A 22,849-nucleotide genomic window follows, 5' to 3' on the forward strand; every position below is an offset into this window, starting at 1 on the left:
TGTAATGAGATACCAAACATACATGAAAATGACTAAAATTAAAAACACTGGAAATTTTAAATGTTGATGCAGATTCAGAGCAATTGAAGAATCCAAAGCCAAAAATATATTCAATATGATTCCATTATATAAAGCTCATAAAAATGCAAAACTAAATTTGAGGTTAGGTATTAGAATAATGATTGACTTTGGCAACATGGGTGGGAGCAATGATTTGGATACGAAGTAGGATTACAGGGTCTTGGTGCTATTCTAGTTCTTGCTATACAGCTTGCTTAAATCATCGTCAATTTGGTGCTTATTCTTCAAGCCATACAAATAATTTATATATATATTGCTTTAAGTATAACATTGTTCAATAAAAATATTTGTTAGTATAATAAGAATTCATTGCTGGAGTACAGATAATGTATATGCTGAGGATAGTAGTTAGGAGAAAATTGAGCTGGAAACATCAAGAAAGGCTGAAATTGGAAAGAAAAAATGAGTTTGATGGTTGTAGATTGGTCAAGTGTACATTTCAGGCAAGGGAAAAGCATGAGCAAAACCATGGAGGTAAGAAAATACAGAGAACATAGACTAGCAATTCTTCAGCTTCATCATAGGTGATGTATAGGGATTTCAAGAAAAATAAGAATGGAAAAATAGGTAGGGATTAGCTTGGGGAGGACTGGTACACTATTATATGAATAGCAGTCTTTCCTTTGGTCAGTTCAGGACACAAATCTCAGGAAAGAATTTAAAATGAAAAATATTAATTCCATAATATTTCCTTAACTGGCCTATTAAATTTACAACCTAAATATAAATTTAAATGTGTGTAAATGGTGACCTCAGGTTTCTTATGAAATTTCTCTAATTATAAGGAGTTCATCCAGGAGTCACAATGCAACAAAGTCCAACTTTCTGGAAAATAGATGTGAATGGAGAAATTAAACATTGTTCTGAGGTGCTGGAGCTTTTCCAGTGAGGCAGTGTGGACCAATGGCCAGAACTCACCATCATCTGTGATGCCTTGGTTAATCTCACCGTTTTCAGCCAGTTCACCACGTAAAATTGTAAATTTGAGGAAGAGCACAGATTTTAAAATAATTGAGAATTTTTACCCAATTAACCATCTTAACTGATACTTACACAAAAGACAATATACTGGGAAGTCCTCAAGCTGGAATCCTTCAGTTGACAAAAAAATTTATATCTTCCAACCACCTTGGAGTTTGTTATAAGAGTTCAAAATGTTGTCATCTGGTATATGGATGAGATAGTTGAAACAATGGAATTAAAGGTGATTCTAATGAAGTAAAGGAGAAGATACAGAAGAGAGAGGGAGAAGGATGGGGAAAGAGACTGAAATCAATGTCTTGGAAAATATGGACCATACAAATCTAAGGATCACATCAGATGTCATCAGGGAAATGCAAGTTAAAACAACGAGATACCACTATGGCCCAAATACAGAACACTGATAACACTAGATGCTTGTGAGGATGTGGAGCAACTATGTGAATGGATCAATAAACTGTGGTATGTCCAGACAATGGAATATTATTGGGCGATAAAAATAAATGAGTTATCAAGCCATGAAAAGACATGGAGGAAACTAAAATACATATTACTAACTGAAATAGGCCAATATGAAAAAGTAAACATGCTGTTTGATTTCAACTATAGGATGTTCTGGAAAAGGTAAGACTGTGGAGAGAGTAAAAAAAAAAAAAAATTAATGGTCGACAGGGGATGGAGAGGGAAGGGTGAATGTGTGGAATATGGATGCTTTTTAGGGCAGTGAAAATATACTCCGTGATACCATAATAGTGGATACATATCATTATCCATTTTTCCAAATTCATAGAATGTACAATGCCAAGAGTGAATTGTAATGTAAACTATGGGCTTTGGATAATTATAGTCTGTTAATATAGTTTCATCAGTTATAAAGAATATACCTCTCTGGTGTAAGAATGTTAATAATGTGAGGCTGTGCAGGTGTGGGGGCAGGTAATATACGGGAAATCTCCATACCTTTCTTTCAATTTGTCTGTGAATCTAAAACTACTCTAAAAAAATGGAGTCTTCAAAATTGTCTAGGGAAAGTCTATATATCAGACTTCTATATTTTAGATATCTTGGAATCTGTTAATTGCTTATTATAGTGATTGTCCACAGAATTCTGCTTAACAGTATTTATTACATTTATGTAAAATTCAAACAGATTTATTCTGATTCCTCAGTGTGTAGCAACATAACATATGGAACTGAGGAGAGAGACATTTCTAGAGGCACACTGAGAAAAGTGATAGTATCAAAATAACAAGAAATAGAGTAACTATGAAAAAGCAGTAATACTTTACAAGCCAAAGCAACTCTATAGTCTTAAGTGTAAGGAGTAAATGGTCATCCCAACAACCTAATAGTTCAAAAATGGATGACTAGGTTCTAGTATGGAACATGGTTGATAGTGAAAACTATACCCAGAAATCATTAAGAAATCAATGCCATTTAGAGGCCTTTCTCTTTATTTGTAGTTTAGGGAGATCACTTCATAACAGAATTCATTACAAACATATCCAACAAAGTTGTCAGCATTTATTCAGACTGAGGTGGAAGTAGAGTGAGAAGAGGATTGAGAGAGAAAAGACTGACCAGGATTGATATTGATATATTGAGATATATATATATATTTCTCTAATATATATTATTCCTAATATATCTTTTATATATTCATCAGTTACAATGTCTATTTTTAAAAACTCCTTTTATGATGGCTTTTATCATTTTTAAAGTAGAGTCAACTGACTAGCATACCAGAGTTGGACCTTGGGAATAATTCTTCAATGGCCTATTTTTATCTCTCAATGTCCAAACAGGGGTGACACCAAAGGCTTTAGACCAAAACAAGAATATGTGTAATATATTTGAGACAATCCCAGTAAATACACACACACACACACACACACACACACACACACACACACACACATTCATTCCTGCCTACCCCCCCCCACACACCCACATTGTTTTGGCACTTAGCAAATGAAACTTTATACAAATTCATTTTTAGAAAATACTACATTCCCCTGCTACTACAATAGTAGAAAAATAAGATCTTATTGTATATATTATCAGTTCTTCAAATAGCTAAACTACTAAAACTTGAGAATATTTATTTATCATAAAAGTTATATCAACTTAAGGCTTAAAATATGATGTTTTAAAATATATACACTAAGGAAATGATTACTACAGTCAATCTAATTATCAAATCCATCACCTCATGTACTTAACGTGTGTGTGTGTGTGTGTGTGTGTGTGTAGTAAGAACACCTAAGATCTACTCTCTTAGAAAATTTTGAGTATATAACATGGTATTATTAGCCATAGTCAGCACAATGTGCATTAGATTTCCAAAACCACCTCATGCCCCATACCTGAAGCTTTGTACCCTTTGATCAGTATCTCCCCATGGGTTTGATCTTTTTGATAAGTGAAAACTGCATAGTTAAAAATATTTTCTATCCTAAAGCATTGTTTTAGTTTATATTTTATTATATATATAATATGCATCAATAATATAAATTATATATAAGGTTTTATGTATTGTATATGATATTGTAAAGTGTTTGCAAATGGCTTAAATATGACTAACTTCCTCTCCTTCTTATTTGGCTTTTTGATCATTAACCAAATAATCTCAAAGCCTAATAAAGTTAAAATTACACAAGAATTTGAACATTATTTTTTCTGCTTTCAAGGTGATATGATTCATAAGTATGAGTCATATCTATCATTTCAGGTATTTCCCCCTAATTTATTATTCTACCCTTAATATTTTAAGAAAAGCTCCAATCTATATCTCTCCTATCATCTCATCCTCTTCCTGCCTCCAAATTTCTTTATTTGAGAAAATAAGTACAATGTATTTGAAATTATAAGGAAAAAAATCATGATTATGGAAAAACTGCGAAGTCATACAGGCAGATTTCTCTGAGAACATATCTTTGAGCTAGACTGAAAGTTTGCTGTATAAAGAAATGTGCCCACATTCTTGTGCTCTGCTAACACTGCATTGCTATAAAAAGTCAGACTAACAAAATCCCAGCAGAATATGTACATTATAGCAGTTGCTAAGGTAACCCCTTTAAGATGCTCTAAATAGAAAAAAGAATTAAAAATACATTGTTTGAGGGCAGATAAGTTAAAGCTATCCCAAGGCTTTCTAAGAGTGTTTCTGTGGCAGCAGTAAGTGACTGTAAAGAAAAATAGTTGGGATCTAAGCTGAGACTGAGTCATGGGTAAATAATTAACTAACCAGTATAAATTAAGATAAAACAGCAGAGGATAAAGCCCTCCTGAAGTTCCCTTTAGGTACCCACAAGGAAAAGTAGCCCCAAGGAGAACTAAAAATGAGGAAATTAAACTACATTGTCATGTTGCTCCCTTAGGGTGAATTCACGATGAAGATGGAACGAAGCTGGGAATAATTTGCTCACTATACAACTCTTCCTATTCAAACTCTATCTTTCCTGTGGGGTGACCTTTCAAACCAGATTTCTTATATAAGAGCCTGGAAATGCACAGAGAACAAGTTTCAGAATGAGATTAAATTACCCTCTTTTCAAAAAGTATGAAGTATCTAAACGCATATTATTTAAAGAGCCTGCCACTGGATGTCATTGTAATGCCATGAAAATAAGTTTCAGAAGTAAACCTTTTATTCCCTAAGTTTGACAGTGTTATTATATTTATATTATCTAAGTAGCATAATTTATATTCAATTTATTTTATATTTTCTATTTATTATATATTTATATATTTTCTAAATTTCAATTTAGATATTTATATCTAAATATATTTATATTATATTAATTATTAATATTACCTAAAACACCAATTTATATTATTCAAAACATCATCAAACATATGTTTTCCAAATTTGTTTTTGGTGGAGACAGTGATGAGGTATTCATTAAAAAGCATAAATACCTTATTTTTTTTTTCTGTTTTGTTGTTGTTGTTACTGTTTATGTAGCCTCCATGCCCTATATGGAGCCCAACACAGGGCTTGAACTCACAACCTTGAGATCAAGACCTGAACTGAAATCAAAAGTAAGATATTTAACCGACTGAGCCACCCAGGCACACTTTTTTTTTTTTTCTGTTTTATTAGTCAATGGAGAAGTAGACTGAAAAAAATTTTTTTTATGATTTTTCTGCTGCAACAATTTGATTAAGTTAGATTAGTTTGTGTTACTAATTAATAAACAAACATATTATTAACGAAGACATTATCATGGTTCAGTTGAACCAGAGATACGATGGGGTTCTGAGGCTCAGCCCCACAGGGTACTTTAGTTTTTTTGAGGCTACTGGGAAAAAAATGATTTATGAGGTATTCTGGGCACTTGTGTAGATGGGACATTGGATTACTGTACCTGCCAAGGATCTTTGCCCCTTCTACTACTTAGGATACCTTGTTCAGTGTACCAGTAGCCCAGAGAAGCTCCGGCTAGGATCCCACAGTTTAAGCACAAATAGTCAAATGGACAGATACACCAAAAGATGGTTTAGATGAAGTTGTTATTATTCTATTTGAAGTCAGACCAAAAACTTAGGTAATTAGGAAAATGCCTAACCTCCATTTTTGGCATTCCTCTCTCTCTTAATGACCCATGATAAATCTGTTGCTTATTTATCTAAGCAAATTTACTAAAGTAAATTCAATAAAACCAGTATTTCAACAAAATCCTATGTCAGCCAAAGAGCACAGTGGTCAAGAATTTTAAAAATCAAGGTAGTTTGTGCACCTCTTGGAACTTTATAATGATTTTTATGATATCAAAGGCCCGGAGAATTCTTTCAGTAAAAACTCTATATAAGTTTAATACAGATTTGTTGCTTTTTGAATCCTATTATAATTCATCAATCTAGTATTTTGTCTCTTTTGACATACTTATAATGTGTGAATAGATTTTCTAGAGAAAAAGAAAGACCCATATGAAATGTACATGCACTATTATTAATCAGTGCCTTAATCACTATTATTAATTAATTATTAAATATAACTGATATTTAATTATTCCTAGACTTAACTCCTGCCTTCTTGAGTAGAAGCATCTAGGTTTCAGTCTAGACCTTCTTCACATTCTGATTAAGATGCTTCTGAATCACTCTGGTGTCAGAGTTGTACTGTTCTTCCTATAATGTGATTTTGCTTTGCCATGTTTGGTTTGGATGCACCATTTCAAATATTGATGTTTTTCCGTTGTTTAGGGCATTCTATTTCCTCCAGGCTCACATCCTGCAAGCTCTGGGGCAGATGTCCTGTTACTCATAACCACAAAGCAGCTGAAGAAAAAATTTCGTGCACTGTGGGCATCATATTCTTTTCTTAGATATCTCGTTCTAAATTTCATCAAGCATCTAATACACTTGGAGCATTGTTAAAACACAGATTGGTAGGCCCACTTTCAGAGTTCCTGATTTAATATCTGGGATGGACCTCAAGAATTTATATTGAACAAGTTCCTCTGTGGTGCTGATACGGCAGCCCAGGGACCACACCTGGAGAACCACTGACTTAGATTTTTCTCTAAAACGATTTGTTCAAACATCAAGCGCTGGAGATATACTATCAGGAATAAAGACTATGTCATAGCATAGACTGTGAAATTTATTCTCAGCTGACTGGATGAGTTAATTGTTCATATAACCTATTAAAAATATGTGGGCCTGTCATGTTAACTAAAGATCTCTTGAGTGAATATTCAAGAAAAAATTTCCCAGTCTTGTACCACTTTAAAGGCAAGTATAATTATATATTTGAGAAAGAAAATATATGTACATCCTTATGTAACTTTGTCTTTTAAAATGATACAAGATGGTAGGAGTAGTAATAAATAGCATCAAAGTGAAGTATTTCATTTCAAAACTGGTGCTTTTGAAATTAACACCTGAGCTTTAGGATTGGAAATGTAATTTGCAGTATATTTGATACAGTATTTATCTATTTTTTAATTGGTTTAACTTGAGATTTAATTTTTTCTTCATTGAATCACAGAAATTCACCCGTGTCTTCTGAAAGTCAAATGTGGGGTGATGGAAATTTGTCATCTGATTGATATTACTTAATGAGACACAAAATAGATCATAAGTTCTTTTAACTTTGAGACGTTCATTATCTTGTTATAAAAATTCATCAGTATGTATGGTCTTTAATTGTATTACCTCATATGTAACAAACAATTATTTTGAATAAGTCTCAATGACAAAATTAAACACAACTTTTTATATGAGTATCTTGCATCTTGAAGTTTGAAAGCTTTTTGGTTGTTCCTTCACAATAAAACATCAAAATGTCTTCAGGGATAGGTATTTAAATCTCATAACTGTATTTCTATGTTCTTTTTGTTTCAAAATCTTATTACAGTGAAAAGTTATAAAAGATATTTTTGACGATCTTTAAGTTCACAAATATAAATATGAACAGTATGTGATTTTTTCAATGCTAATAACTGAGGTGACAATCTTCTCAGATTCTTTATATGCACGTCTAACATAGATATAAGCCAAGGCAACATGCTTCCGTCTTCTGCAAAGAGGTTATTCATAAAGATGTGAAAAAATATATTTGCATTTATTATTTGAAAGCAAAAAAAACCCCCATTAATTATTACATTTATTCAAAAATATTAATCGAATGCTTAATATGTGCCTAGCGGGTACTGTGCTTGATTCCCAATTTGCAAAGATGTTACTTCCTCTTCTGCATCCTCCAATGGTACCACTAATGAAGATCCTGCAGCTGTTAAGGAAGATGAAGATAATGATCGCTAACGTCTGTTGAGTACTCACTATCTCCTAGGCATTGCTCTGAGGGCTTCACTCATTTAATCATTAGAGCAAATGTAGGATGTAGGTACTCTTATCCTCATTTTACAGCTGAGGCAACTAGAGCAGCTTGTCTAGAAGCCAGGGCTACTAGCTGAAGCATCTAGGATTAGGTGATGCATCTGGGACTAGGCAAGTCATCTAGGGCCTGGACCCCAAGCAATCCAGCTCCAGAGCCACTTATGCTAGAACGAGTGTCTCTATCCATCCAGAAGCTCACAGTCTGAAGAAGGAGCTGGATAGGAGTGAACATGAGAAGTGCCAGTTATGAATTGCAAATGCATTGCAGTGAATGCACAAAGACCGATGTGCTGAGCTCTCCTTGGAGATGTGGTGGAGGCTTCACAGAACAGGAAGTATGATACAGGTCTAACAGGAAATCTTAGCATATTTTTATGCTCTGGCAGTCTGATAAAATTTTCGCAGAATAATATTTTTAAACATTTAAATACATAGAAATGTAAGTGAAACAAACTATATGGAAATAGTTATTTAAAATATTTTTTTTGCAAACTAATACATGTACTTCTTTACTGATGCACTAAATAGCAAGATTTAATGGCAGTTCTAGTCATCACCCAAATTAAAAGAAGTGAAAAATCTAAATGTTACTTGAGACATCTGTAGAAACTCTAACCTGTTATGAAAATATCCGTGATATTGGTAGAGTCATAGGTTCTGCTAATACTGAGGTTTACAGCCCACATTTATTTTTAAAAGGTATGCTAAATTTCAGGAAGGTTAGTAAAATCAAAGATATAATTTTTTTCATCCACATTCATAAACACATTGAATTCTATCCATGGTCTACCTGGGGTCCATGGACCCCTGGAAGAATGAAGAAGCATTTATGGTGCGGACAAGACAAGCATAACCTGCTATTATGATTTAGGAAATACTGTATTAAGGGCTATCTTGAGTTTTATCAAAAGCAAAAGTCCTTCCCCACAGGAAAAACAGATCATTGCTTTCACATTCTGGACTGCAAGAATGGCCTGCTGAGAAACACAGTTAATTAGGACTGAATAGTAAGCTGTTTACTCTCTGCAAACTTTGTTCCTCTCTCACTGCCGCCAATTTAGGATATACGTGCTCTTGCCAGCACTCTCCTGAAGATTTCAGTGTCTGAGTCATTTTATTACAAGGTAAATATTTGATTCCAATGAAGGCCTAGTTTTTACCTGTGCAGCAGCCATAGTGTGGAAAGAAAGACCCAAAATGGGATAACAAAAGGAGTCCCCAGTCACCCTGGGATCAGAATCTGGCAGCCAGCTGAGAGGAAGAATTTACTGAATGTCCAGTTTGGGACCCACAAGCCATGGATCCCATGGAAGGACAGATAGAAGGGTCATCACTGGAATGTGACAGCCATCGCTGAGACTGGAGACTCAGATGTCTGTTTACCTCCTAGTCCTCTGCTGCCAGGTTGCAGTGAGTGCTGGGAAGTTTTCCTCAGCACATGCAAAGGCTCCAAGTAGTTCATTAAGGCTTCTCACCTCTTCCTTGCTCACCCTCGTTTTTGGAGGTGTAAATTAGAGAGACAGATGTACAATCTGGGAAGTTTTCCAGCTACATATTTAGAACATCGAGTGTTCGGCACCGTGGGCGTTGAGCAGGGTTTTTCAGTCTGTCACACATCCAGCCTCAGTGCCAAGGAAACCTCCCAAATGGCCCCCAAATGCTTTGTTCTAGAATAAAATAGTAACCTTTCTCAGGACAGGCTAGAGTTTGCTTTTTAATTTTTATTGTATAATGAATAATTATTGAGCATGGCTGGAGAGAAGGATTTTGACTGAAGTCTGGGAAGCCCCGAGTTTTCTCAGTGATATCTGCTAGGTGAAAGCCTTAAAAGGTCCTTTTATTGCACTTTTCAGAAAGTGCTGGTGCACCAAGAATCATATTAAATACCAGAAAGCTCAAATAGCATAAGAGCATACTTACTTATATTTGAAAAGTACTTTTCAGTTTGAAGAGTACTTTTATATATTTTCCCTCATGTTATCCTGACTAAACCTCAAATCTGCAGGGCAGAATTATATTTTTCCAAAATTTAATAGGAAACCAGATTCAGGTTAAGTAGGTCAGCCAATGTCATAAAGATATGCTTTAGTGGAATTAGGTATTAATCCCTTCATTCATGAAACTCTTCACTAACTGTCATTTACCAGGCAAATACAGAGAGTAATAAAATAATATAGAACTCTATACTCATCTAATTTCCTCCACTATCTCCCAAATAACCTGATATGGAGAGCAGTCATCTGAGAAACAGAAATAGTTGACTATAAATGGAGATTAAAGGCAGCCAATAAAGAACACGGAGGGTGGGAAGAATTGTTCCTCTGGGTGGTTATAGTACATACAGATCTGTTTCTACTTTTTTTTTCTAGCTTAATTCAGTTTTTGAGTCCTCCCTACTCTAAATTTCTCTTGCTTCCTTTACTCTAAATTGAAAAGAGTTTGACTCCATTCATGGTGAAAGTCTTCATTTGTCCCTCAGGTGGACAATTTTGAGATGGATTCTATGTGGCTCTTCGGAAGCTCCCAGTAGGACCGAGGGCCAGCTGCCGACAGGGGTAACCATCTCAAGAACGCCTGCTTGTAAGGACTTCTCTTATATTTTGTTTTTCCTTCTTTCCTGCCTCTCACTTCTGCTCTCTGGGATGGCTTCCGAAATAAGCCACTGGTACACAAGCCCTGGTTTCAGACTTTGCTTTCTGGGGAAAGTGTAGGTGAACACAGAAGACAATTATAGGTTTTTGGTCCTGTGTAACCTAAGTTCCTCAGCTGGCTCTATGTTAGAAAAGAATTCTGTTACTGTGTACTATCAACTCCAAAAATTAATAGTTGAACCAAAACCCCCTATGAAAGAAAGTGAATGCCAGATGCCTCTAACTTTGAAGGAAGCCAAAATGAGTAGAGCCCAAGTTTCAACTGTTCACAGCCCACACCACAAAGTTGCAAGACCATCTTCGTATTCTGTTCTTTTCATTTTCCCTAATTAGAGCTCTAAGCAGAAAAAAGAGAAAATACCTCCTGCCCTACACGTTGTACCCAGCACAGACTCAGCTCTAAGGCCGATTCCCCTTTCAATTATGTAAGCCCCCAACTGATGTGCTCCATTCTATTTTCATCATAAAATTCAGCTTACCTCTCTTAGCAAGATCCATTCCAAGTGAATGTGCTAGGAATTCCCCCATCTTCTTTGACTTTCCTATGGCAGTAGAACACACGTGGCATTATTGCCACAGGTACCTCCTCTTCACCACACACTCTGCATGTATCAGGAAGCAATGCCTTCTGCTTTCTTTGCCAGTACATCATGCACTGGCTTTGGGAATGATGGCTGCAGTCCATGATCTGGACACTTCCCCCTCAAATTAACCTAAGGAAAAAAAAAAATCCCAAACCCTTCATTTTGTATTTAAATGATTAGCAGTTAATTTATTTTTTCCAAAAATACAGAGATAAACCATATGACTGACCTGCATAGTGACATCACTCACAAGAAGTTGAAGAGCTGCTCATTTGGCCTCGGTCTCCGTTCATGTGCTCCAGACAAAATTATTATGTGACTGTATTTATTTTCCACATGATCCCAATCTTCAGAAAGAGCATAAAAGCTTTGACTGTGGGTGCCTGGGTGGCTCAGTGGGTTAAAGCCTCTGCCTTAGGCTCAGGTCATGATCCCAGGGTCCTGGGATTGAGCAGAGAGCCTGCTTCCCTTCTTCTCTCTCTCTGCCTGCTTCTCTGCCTACTTGAGATCTCTGTCAAATAAATAAATAAAATATTAAAAAAAAAAAAAAGCTTTGACTGTTATATTTTGCTGTTCACTGGAAGGGAAAAAAATGAGTTTTCACTTAAACATTTTAATTCGGCATAAGGACAATTCCCTTTAATGACGTGGTGGAGCACAAGAACACACATATATATCGGGCAAAATGATGGAGCAATTGCAAAGTTACAATATTTGATACATTTTAAAATATTAGAAAGATATGAAATAGTTATTTGGACGTGATGGTAGTGTAGTTTGGGGTGTGTCAAGAATAAGCAAAACCACTCTTCACCTTAGTTTTTGAACATGTGAAATGACAAGTTTTGAGTCTCTATTTGGGATAAATATAATCATATACACTATTTCTATTGAAAGAAAAAAATTCTGGAAAAACGTTTGCTATTTTTTAAAACTACCACTAGATGGTATGCAAATACTCTTTCTCCAATGCTGGTTCTATTATTTTTCAATTGTTAGAATATGAGATGTATCTGTGTATGTGATGTTCTCATTTAAGTTTATTTTTGAATTTGAGTTGGGGAGTAGGAAGAAGGGATGCTGCTCAGATCAGGAACTGCTCAGTCACTACTGTCAACTCCACAGGACCATGTTTCCCCTTACATGTTAATGTGATATTTTGAAATTTTAAACTTTAAAATTTTCCATACCATTTCCCCAGCATACCCACAAACCAATAATAATATTTAAGGATTGCTTGCAATTAGCAGTTATATTTTGTATCTAGAAGTCTTTGGACTAGAAGACTAATGATATTTTTTAGTGATTTTTTAAAAATTACTTAAAGGTTTAAAAACCTACATAGTTACCAAATATAAATATGACTTCCTGGTCTACAAAAAGAAAAAAATGTTTTTAAGGTGAGTTATCTCATACTCTTAATTGCTAAAATTAATTCCCAATTTGGCCTATTCAAATATCTGTGTTTTTCAATATATGTGCAAATATTTAATGTGTCTGTCCAACTGAGATTCTTATTTATTTTCTTCTAACTCATAAAGAAAATTAATGGACTACAGTTCCCAATGAGGTAATGACATCCATCATTATATAACAAATCTATGATGAGTCCAAATCTTTCCAAAACCAATTATTATTTGGAGTATCAATCAACTCTAACTCCCAGTATTAGGTAGTATGTTCACCATTCCAAATTCTTTATTCCCACTGTAATGTAGGACATCTTCTGTGCAAAGTTACTTACTAGTTATTCCAATCTGTAGCCTCCAATTAGCCATTGTGGTCTCCTTGCCATTCTTCTGAATGGGGGATTAAGAGAAGAACACGAAAGAGTGGAGAGGAAAGGGAAGATGAAGAGGGATAGTCATAAGAGTCATTGACTCAACTATCCATGCTTAAAATTACCCTTCTCTCTGAATGTGTAGTACAGTTGTATGCATTAGCACAATTTCATAGATAAAGAACATCTTATGTCATTACATCATTTAGTTGTTTATATAACTACATATCCCTACACAACCATACACACTACAAATGTAAAAAGCCATCTGCAGCATAACCACATAAATAGTAAGGAATTGCCTCATATCTCAATTTATTTAGATTTTCCCGATTACTCATTCTCTAATTAAGACTTCATCACCACCCTGAACTTCATGTTGATCTTATTCCTCTTCTTGCCATATTTTTTCCTAAATCCTTGGCCTTCTAATCTCGTACTTGTTTTCTCTGTTCTTGTTCTGAATCACACAATAATCCCAAAGGAAGATAGATAACCACTCAGATTTCACACATTACAGAGGCCGGCTCAGCAGCAACTCTCCTGCCTGCTAATTTACTACTGAAGACCCCGAAGTAATTATTTCCTTTGTTCAATTTCCAGCCTCACTGTTTCAACACACACTATTTATGGATAAACTCACCTTTGGCTTCACTGAAAGGATGGATACCCTTGGATTTATTCTCCTTAACCCAATTTTATAATTTTGCAGAAAAATAGCTGTGAGGAAAGGTGTAACGATCTTTGTAATCCATAATCAGTTGCTTTTGATGCCATTCTTTCCTAACTTGTGAGGACTTTTTTTCTATACCCAGCCCTGCACAGTTGTTTATTTCGTGCAACTTCTTCTCCTACTTGAATACACAGTATTCCTTTCCTCTTTTAAAATAAAAACAAACAAAATGAATGACTCCTTCTTTTGCCATTCCACGCAAAAGTTACCAAATTTAATTTTTTATCTCACTGAAAACATGTCAATATTTCAGCATTTTCATTCTTGTCCTTATCAGCTGTAACCTCTGCAATTTTGCATCTGACCCTACTGTTCTAAAAAATTCCCACTTTCCAAAACAGTTGACCCTTGAACAGCACACAGGTTAGGGGTGCCAACCCCACAAAGTCAGATACCTATCTTAAATTTTCAACTCCCTAAAAACTTAACTACTAATAGCTTATTGTTGACCAGAAGCCTTACTGGTAACATAAACAGTTTAATTAACACATTTTTTGAATGTTATATACCTTTTATTCTGTATTCTTACAATAAAGTAAGCTAGAGAAAGAAAATTGTTATTAAGAAAGTCACAAGGAAGACAAAAAACATTTACAGTACTATACAGTATTTATAAAAAAATCCACTTGCAAGTGTACCCTCACAATTCAAACCCATTTTGTTCAAGGGTCAACTGTATTCCATTGATCACCACTTCTAATGACATTTCTTATTTCCCTGGTCCCGAGAACTATATTTATTTTGTTGACCAAACTTTCCTTCATGAACTTTCCTTGGTGTTTGTTGACCAAACTTTCCTTCATGAACTTTCCTTGGTGTTATGAATTCTGTAATCACTACCTTGATTCTCCTCCTAGCATTCTGACAGCATATTCTGAAATCTCCTGCACTTTCTCTTTCTTCTTAATTATAAACACTTTCAGGGACAACTGCATCTTGACCTTCACTTTCCTGTTTGTTCTTCATTTATCTACTTTCTCATTTACCCATTCCTTTCTACAGCTCTCCTATCAGTCTACCTGAACTACTGCCAAACCTGCTACATCTTTTGGTGTGATGGCTCTACATGGAAAAGATCATTAGAGATGGGCTGATTAGAGAATGCAGAGAGAATGCTGGTGTTAGGAAACCATCATTCCGTAACTGCATAAAGTGAAGCATATAAACCACACAATCATTGCAAAGATTAGTTCAGGCAAGAATCATCAATAGATGCCAAATCTAGAAGAAAATTTTGATGTGATATAAGATATTTACATTGTTTTGCATTGTCTTCCCAAATATTAGTAGTTTCAAAAGGAATTATAGGAACTGTACAGTGGAGAAAGTAAGCATCATCTTGGCTAGGTGATAAAACTGACATCACAAAATGAAAGTATGGTGGACATTGTCTGCCTCCAGATGTTACACCCTGACCTATCCACACCTTAGCTTCCTTAGTGGTGTTTTGAAGATATATCTTGTGATTTTAAGAACTTAGCACTGTGCCTGAATTCTTATAAGTATTCAATAAATGTTAATTTCTTTTTTAAAAATTTTCCACAGTATGTCTTCATACATTTCTTACCTTTTACCTCATTGCTCTTCATTATGCTTTCTTTAACCAAGTCATAAGTGGGTCTCTTTTCTCCAACTAGACTGACAGGTAGTGTTCACTATTGCCTGTTACACAGAGTAGATGCTGCTACGTATTTGTTGTTGCCATTGGTATTTAATTACTGTGTGTACTGTTTTGCTTGATGAATTGGAGGTGAATGGATTTTTTCTAATTTATACTAAGTCTGTTGCTATAGACACCACATTTTCCTCTGGGTTTTCATTTTTTTAATTCTCTCTTTGGTACCAGCAAGTTATTTTTTTTCCAGCAGAGTATTTTGATCACATAGCTTTTTAATTAGATTTAGCTACTCAAATAACAAATAAGAAACGTAATAATTTAATTTAAAAGACAAGCTAAATTCAAAGCTTATAAATAACGTCTCTTAATAAAATTTATTTTCTAAAACTAAAATTGGAAGACATATTTATTGATTATGCTGTGAAACATAAGGTAACACTAAATTTTAAAGTAAAGCTCTTATCTAATTGTGGCTAAAGAAGCAAGTCAAAACTAAGTACATGTTGCAATTTAATTAAATGGTTTAAATTTCATCTGTTACATAAAAATTGTGTTGGAAAATCACATTTATTGATTATACAGTTAACTATTGATTTTAAACTAAAACAATCTTCTAATTGAGTGTAAGAAATAATTAAGGTGTTAAGGTCTAAGGAATAATTCGTTTTTATTAAGCCGCCCTGGAAATTCATCTTTTAAATTAAAATGTGCTTGTCAAAATTAGATGTTTGATTCAGAGCCCAACAAGAAATGTTGTTTTAATTCTTGCTATTTATAATATGGAGTATAGAGTTTGTATTCATTAAAACATGTGATTTGTCTATATTGTAGCATAAAATGAGGAGAAAGAATATCCATGCACTCAACACAAATAAAATGGATGAGTTGCAGTGAGTTTAATATTTTGTGTAATTTTCTCAAATGCTTGCTTAGTAATTTAGCAATCTTATAATGATCTAATTTTTTAGCTGAGAAAAGGATATTTCAAGCTTTCTTTTTAGACAAACAGTGAATATATTAAGGTAATAAATGTTTCAGAAATTAAGTTCATATTCTTCAATTTGAAAATCAAATGCTAAATTATCTGCATATACATAATCAGAGAAGCCACCTGATTTGGTTAAGAAAGTCAGAAAAATAAGTAAGCTTTATGATATTCTAGACCACAGTATTTTGTAGCTTTTTCAAAGTACAGAGTAGTGTTGAATCCTTGAGATAAAAAACACTGGATAGCAAATAGAATATTTTTTCTTTTTTTAATGGTATTTAAAGATACAATGCTATAAAAAACAAGAAAATGATGGAAATCTTTTTTTAAAATCTAATTTGTAATTTTCAAGACCTATCAAGTAATGCATGAGAGGATGTGTAAGTACATACATAGCACATTCACCGATCCTGGGGAATAAGGGAAGCACTCCTTACCATAATTCTATATCAATAATATTATTAACTTCTTTTATCAATTTTTCAAATATAAATGGCAACTTGCATACATTAATTTCCACCTCAAATCTATTAGATCTATTTGACAAATGAGAAAAATGACCTATATCATCTTTACTTGATAAATGAGAAAATACAGACTTCCAGAGGTTAAGTCATCTGGCCAAGATCATGAAGCAAGTATAAGTAGAACCAGAATTCAAAAATAGTTGTCTATACTTAAGTCTGTACTTTTAACCAGTATTTGTACTGCTTTCATGGTTATCCTTATATGTGAAGTATGGAGGTTAAATAAGTTTTAGCTTCTATTGTTCTCCTTTGATTATCTCTCCAGAAAACTGGTAAAGAAAAACATGAGACTTTTCATATCATGTGCCATTTTTCTCAACTTTCATTTCATAAAAAGAAACTATTTGGAGGACAAGCTTAAGATAGCAATTGCTATATCCTGATAACTACTTTTTCTTTCCTATTTTCAAGTGAGGAAAATTATATATACCATCAAAAATTGTTTTAAAGAGGGGCACCTGGGTGGCTCCATTGGTTAAGCAACTGCCTTCAGCTCAGGTCATGATCCCAGGGTCCTGGGATCTACCCCAAGTCTGGATCCCTGTTCAGTGGGGAGCCTGCTTCTTACTCTCCCTCTGTTCCTCCCTGCTGCTTGTCCTCTCTCTCTCAAATAAATCAAATCTTTAAAAAAAGGAAAGTTATATGTAAGAGAACTGAAGTGTGCTCCTAAAATGTGAACAGTATTTTTATTTTTCTCTATGTTTTCTTATCAATGCTTGACATCATGAGGTAGTTATGACTTGAAAAAGGAGCTTCAATTTTTGGATAAATAATGTCATAAATAAATTCATAAGTATGGTACACTAAAAAATATTCTGATTTGCCCCTAGAGTATAGGGCAGATATGAGTAATTTAAAGAATCCCAACTGGTACTCTGATAATGTGATACTGGCTGGTTTAAATTATCTGGGGAAACTAAAAATATTTCATAAAATATTTGAGTAGAAAAAGTTTGCATGTCTATATCCCTTGTTTTAAAAATTGTCAAATATATATATATATATGTATATATATATATGTATATTTCTTTTTAAAAAATATTTTATTTATTTATTTCACAGAGAGAGAGAGGTCACAAGTAGGCAGAGAGGCAGGCAGGGGTGGGGGGAAGCAGGCTCCCCACTGAGCAGAGAGCCTGATTTGGGGCTCAATCCCAGGACCCTGAAATCATGACCTGAGCCGAAGGCAGAGGCTTAACCCGCTGAGCCACCCAGACGGCCACATGTATATATTTCTATACAGACACACACACACACACACACATTATATATAATGTGTGTGTGTGTACGTGTGTGTGTGTTTAGGGATATGAGATAAATTGGCTGATGCTCATCTGCTGTAATAAGATCTTCCAAGATGACTAGATCATGCATACTTTTTCTGTTATGTATATACTGACAATCTGTCCAGTTAGAAGGGACCCTCAAAACAGGGATAAAGATCATACTTTAACATTTTTCTCAACAGAGTGTTATTTCTACCACCTGCACATCTAGTATTTAAAGCATATGAATTTCTCTAATTACAAGAAATACTGGCACTCAAATATTGTCACAGAATCCAATCATGATTGTCTGTGATTTATACTTGCCACAAGTTCACTTGAGATAGCTAATATTTTAGAAGTAGTACAGGCATGCATTAAGTATCCATTCCTCTGCATCCTCTCACTTCCCCGTTTTTTCTTGTACTGAGTTAGGCCATTCAGAAAACAATATAGAGTTTTCATAGGTTCTTGTGAAAGACTTTCAAGGTCAGCAAATGGAGCAATATCCCTCTGGCCACATATGACCACTTCCATATTCCTCTTGCTTGATTAAAAACAAACAAACAAACGAAAACAAAAAAACAATAGTTTTCTACCGTGACATGTAAAGAGCTTGGCAGTTGTCACTCCCATGCTCACAACGAGGGAAAAAAAATGAAAAAATTGAAAATCAAAAATGAATGAATCAAAAATTTAGGTTACTATGTAAATTGCTTCCCCAAAACTGGAGAGACAGGCTAATACAGAGAATCAGGATTTACTGGAAGCAGAAGCTGCCGGAGCCAGAGACTGGTGGGAGCATTTACATAGTAACTGGTAAAATGCTGGAGGCTGAGTGTGGGCTAGCTTCAGAGTTGAAACTAGTGGGGCCCAACCATTATCCTAATCACCACTCCCCTTTCATTAATTTTACCTCCAGGAACCCTACCAGGTTCTCATGCTGAAGAACGGAGAAAACTCCTCTTGTGCTTTAGGTAGGGAAAAGTAACCATTTTGAAATACATAGAACATTCTGTTTTCCTTAACAAAGATCTGTCTTCAAAGGAAACTGCTTTATCAAAGCCTCATCTGACCTGGTGGCAGGGGGAGAGCAATAAACCAACTCTTGCCCCACTCTGGTCTTCCTGTCTCATGTAAGTGGAGAAAGAAAAAGTCTAGGAAGCTCTTCTGAAGGTCACAATCTAGGGATTTTGCCCTTCCTTTCCCTGAAAATGGAGACTTAATTGCAGGATTATAATTATAGAATGTTTCCTCTCCGTAATACCTCACACACATCATCAGGGCTCTTGTATATTTGCAGTGCATTACATCTAAGATACTTGTGAGACATGAACTCTCCTTAAGGAGTTTCTGGGGAAATCAAACACAACAGAGTAAACAAAAAATAAGGACACCAGAGGAAATTGAAACCTCTGACACCACTACAGTAAATGTTAAACACAGCCTAACTCCTAGCCGGACAAAACATGGACCACTCACTTAAATCCTATTTCCTTCAGTTACTATTACGCAATATATTATTTCCATCGTTCAACAAAAAAAGTATAAACATGCTAACAGGTAAGGAAAGCACAGTCTGAGGAAACAAAGCAAACATCAAAACCAGACTCAGATGTGGGAGAGATTTTGGAATTATCAGAATAGGACTTTAAAACAACTATGTTTAATATGCTAAGGGCTGTAATAGAAAAAAAAAAAAAGGACAACATGCAAGAACAGATAGGTAATGTTAGCAAAGAAACTCTAAGAAAGAATAAAAAGGGAATTTTGGAAATAAAGAACACTAAGAGAAATGAATAATACTTTTGACCAGCTAAGCAACAGGCTGGACATGACAAAGACCCAATCAGTAAAGTTGAAGATACGTCAATAGATATTTCTTAAACTGAATGCAAACAGAAAAAAAATATTTTAAATAGGAGGAAATAAAATATCCAAGAATACTGATTACAAAAATTACAAAAAGAATAACATGAATGGGAATACCAGAAGGAAGAGAAAGAGGGAAAAGAACAAGAGAAATATTTGATGTAATAATGGCTAAGAATTTTCCAAAACTAATGACAGACCACAAAACACAGATCCAGGTACTCAGAGAACCCCAAGCAGGGCAACAACAACAATATACTGTAAGCCTAGACATATCATACTCAAACTGCAGAAAAGCAAATACAAAGAGAAAATCTTGAAAGAAGGTAGGGTGGGGGGAACACTACCTATAGAGGAAGAGGAATATGAATTACCCTGAACTTCTCTTCAGAAAATATGCAAGCAAGGAGAGGATACAGTGAAATATTTAAAGATTTAAAAGGAAAAACAAAATCACACCTATCTAGAATTCTGTATCCGTGAAATTAGTTTTCAAAACTGAAGGAGAAGTACTGTCTTACACAAACAAAAGCTAGGAATTTGTCATTGTAAACCTGCCTTGTAAAGAACATTAAAAGAAGTTCTTTGATCAGTTAGGTCAGAGAATCAGATTTAGATAAAGAAAAGAAAGTATTAGAGAAGGAATAAATGAAGATAAAATATTTTTTATTCTTAATTGATCTAAAAAATAACTGCTCAAAATAATAGTAAAAATACATTGAGTAATTATATTTATGAATAAACTCAATAAATGACAGCAATGTTAAAAGAGATGGAATAGAGGAATTGGTAATATCCTATTAGATTATGCATTACCCATGGAATGGTAGAGTGTTATTTGAAAGTGTATTAGATTAGTTAGTATACTTCAAACCCCAGGGCAGACACTAAAAAGTGAAAATGAAAGTATAACATCAAAATTTGTGGACTAAAGCAAAAGCAGTGCTTAGAGATAAGATTATTCTTTTATTTTCTTTTAAGATTTTATTTTATTTGTTTATTTATCAGAGAGAGAGAGAGCACAAACAGGCTGAGCTGCAAGAAGAAGGAGAAGTAGGCTGTCCGCTGAGGAGGAAGGCTGATGTGGGGCTCAATCCCAGTACTCTGGGATCATGACCTGGTCATGACTGAACCACCCAAGTGCACCTAGAGGGAAGTTTAAAACATCAAATGCATGCATTAGAAATGAAATAAGACCTAAAGTTCATAATCTAAATTACTGCCTTAAGAAACTAGAGAAAGAAGACCAATGTCTTCTAAAGCCTGAAATGAAAAGAAATAATAAAAATTAAGGCATACATCAATGGACTAGAAAACAGGAATATGATAAAGAAAATTGATAAAACCAAAAGATTTTTTTAACAATATAATTAATACATCCCTATCCAGGCTAACCAAGAAAAGGAGAGAGAAGATAAATTACTAATATTAAGAACTGTGGGAGGATCCATTACTATTGATTCCACAGATACTAAAATAGAACAAAGAAATATAATAGATGATTATATGCCCACAAATTTGATAACTTGGATGAAATGAGCCAATTCTTTGATAGCCAAAATTTACCAAAACTCACACAAAGAGGTAGACCATATGAACAGGCGCATATCATTTAAAGGATCTGAATTGACAACCAATAATCTTACCAAAAAAAAAAAAAAAAAAAAGGTATAGGACCCAGGTGGTGGCATTGGGAAACTGACCAAGCATTTAAGAAATGACACCACTTATCTACAACCTCAGCAAAAAGTTGAAACAGAGGGAATACTTCCTGGCTTATTCTGTGAGGCTAGCATTGTGCTAATACCAAAACTAGACAAAGACATCGCAAGAAACTACAAACCAGTATCTTTCATAAATATAGATGCAAAAATTCTTAACAAAATAACAAATCAAATCCAATAATGTATAAAAAGAAATATATAGGAGTACCAGGATGAGACTTCTGTTTTCCCCCATTTTGCTTCCACAATTAATACATATTCTTTTCAGAAAAGTTAAAAAATATTCAAAAGTAAAAGCATTTTAATTATGCATATCACCATTTAAAAATAATCACTGTTAATATTTTATGGATATACTTCCTTTTTCTTGTGAAATTTATAAATGTCTATTTGTTTACAAAATCTGTTCACACTGTGTATTTTACAACTTACTTTGCACTAACACTATCTTATGCACTATCTTATGAATATACTTCCATGTCAAATATAGACCTCGTCATTTTAATAAATATATAATATCCCATCATATGGATGAAATAATGTGTTTAGCTGTTAATGCCAGACATTTAAATTATTTACTATTATCTGTTTTTACATAAACAATGAAATATATTCTCATATTTTTAAAAAATAAATAATATACCATGCCCAAATAGGATTGATTACAAATACTCAAGTCCTGTTCAACATTCAAAAATCAATCAATGTAATTCATCTAGTCAACAAGCTAGAAAAGAAAAATCACATGACCATATTAATAGATGCAGAAATAACATTTGATAAAATCTAACATCCATTTTGATAAAACTCTCAGGAAATTAGGAATAAAGGAGAATGTTACCAACTTAGTAAAAAATACTATAAAACCCTTTAAGGGTGAGAATCTTCCCTCCCTATAATGCAGCTATGAAAAGTTGGGGTTTGAAATTAGAAACACAGTATCAATTATATTAACACCTTATCCCCAAAAAGAAAGAAATAATTTAGAATAAATGTAACAGAATACACAGAAAATCTATAAGACAAAAGTTACAAATTCTGATTAAATGAATAAAAAAACTAAATGGAGAAATATTCCATGTTCATGGATAGGAAATCCAACATTGTTAAAATGTCAGTTCTTTCTAAACTGCTCTATAGATTGAATTCAATCAATCCCAATCAAAAGCTATTTTGTGGATATCAGCAAAATTATTCTA

The 22,849-nt window shown here is 34.1% G+C and overlaps 1 long non-coding RNA gene across 1 annotated transcript in view; it reads right to left on the reverse strand.

The window, feature by feature from the left end:
* Positions 1-11,030: 11,030 nt before the first annotated feature.
* LOC309844570 overlaps positions 11,031-22,849 on the reverse strand; it is an 88,865-nt gene continuing 77,046 nt past the window's right edge. The window contains exons 3-4 of the long non-coding RNA XR_014300766.1: positions 11,373-11,490; positions 11,031-11,272 (exon numbers count right to left, since the gene is read on the reverse strand). This is a non-coding gene — a long non-coding RNA (uncharacterized lncRNA). The remainder of the gene's footprint in view (positions 11,273-11,372; positions 11,491-22,849) is intronic.

This window comes from Mustela nivalis, assembly GCF_964662115.1.
Source record: "Mustela nivalis genome assembly, chromosome: 11".
NCBI classification, from domain to species: domain Eukaryota; kingdom Metazoa; phylum Chordata; class Mammalia; order Carnivora; family Mustelidae; genus Mustela; species Mustela nivalis.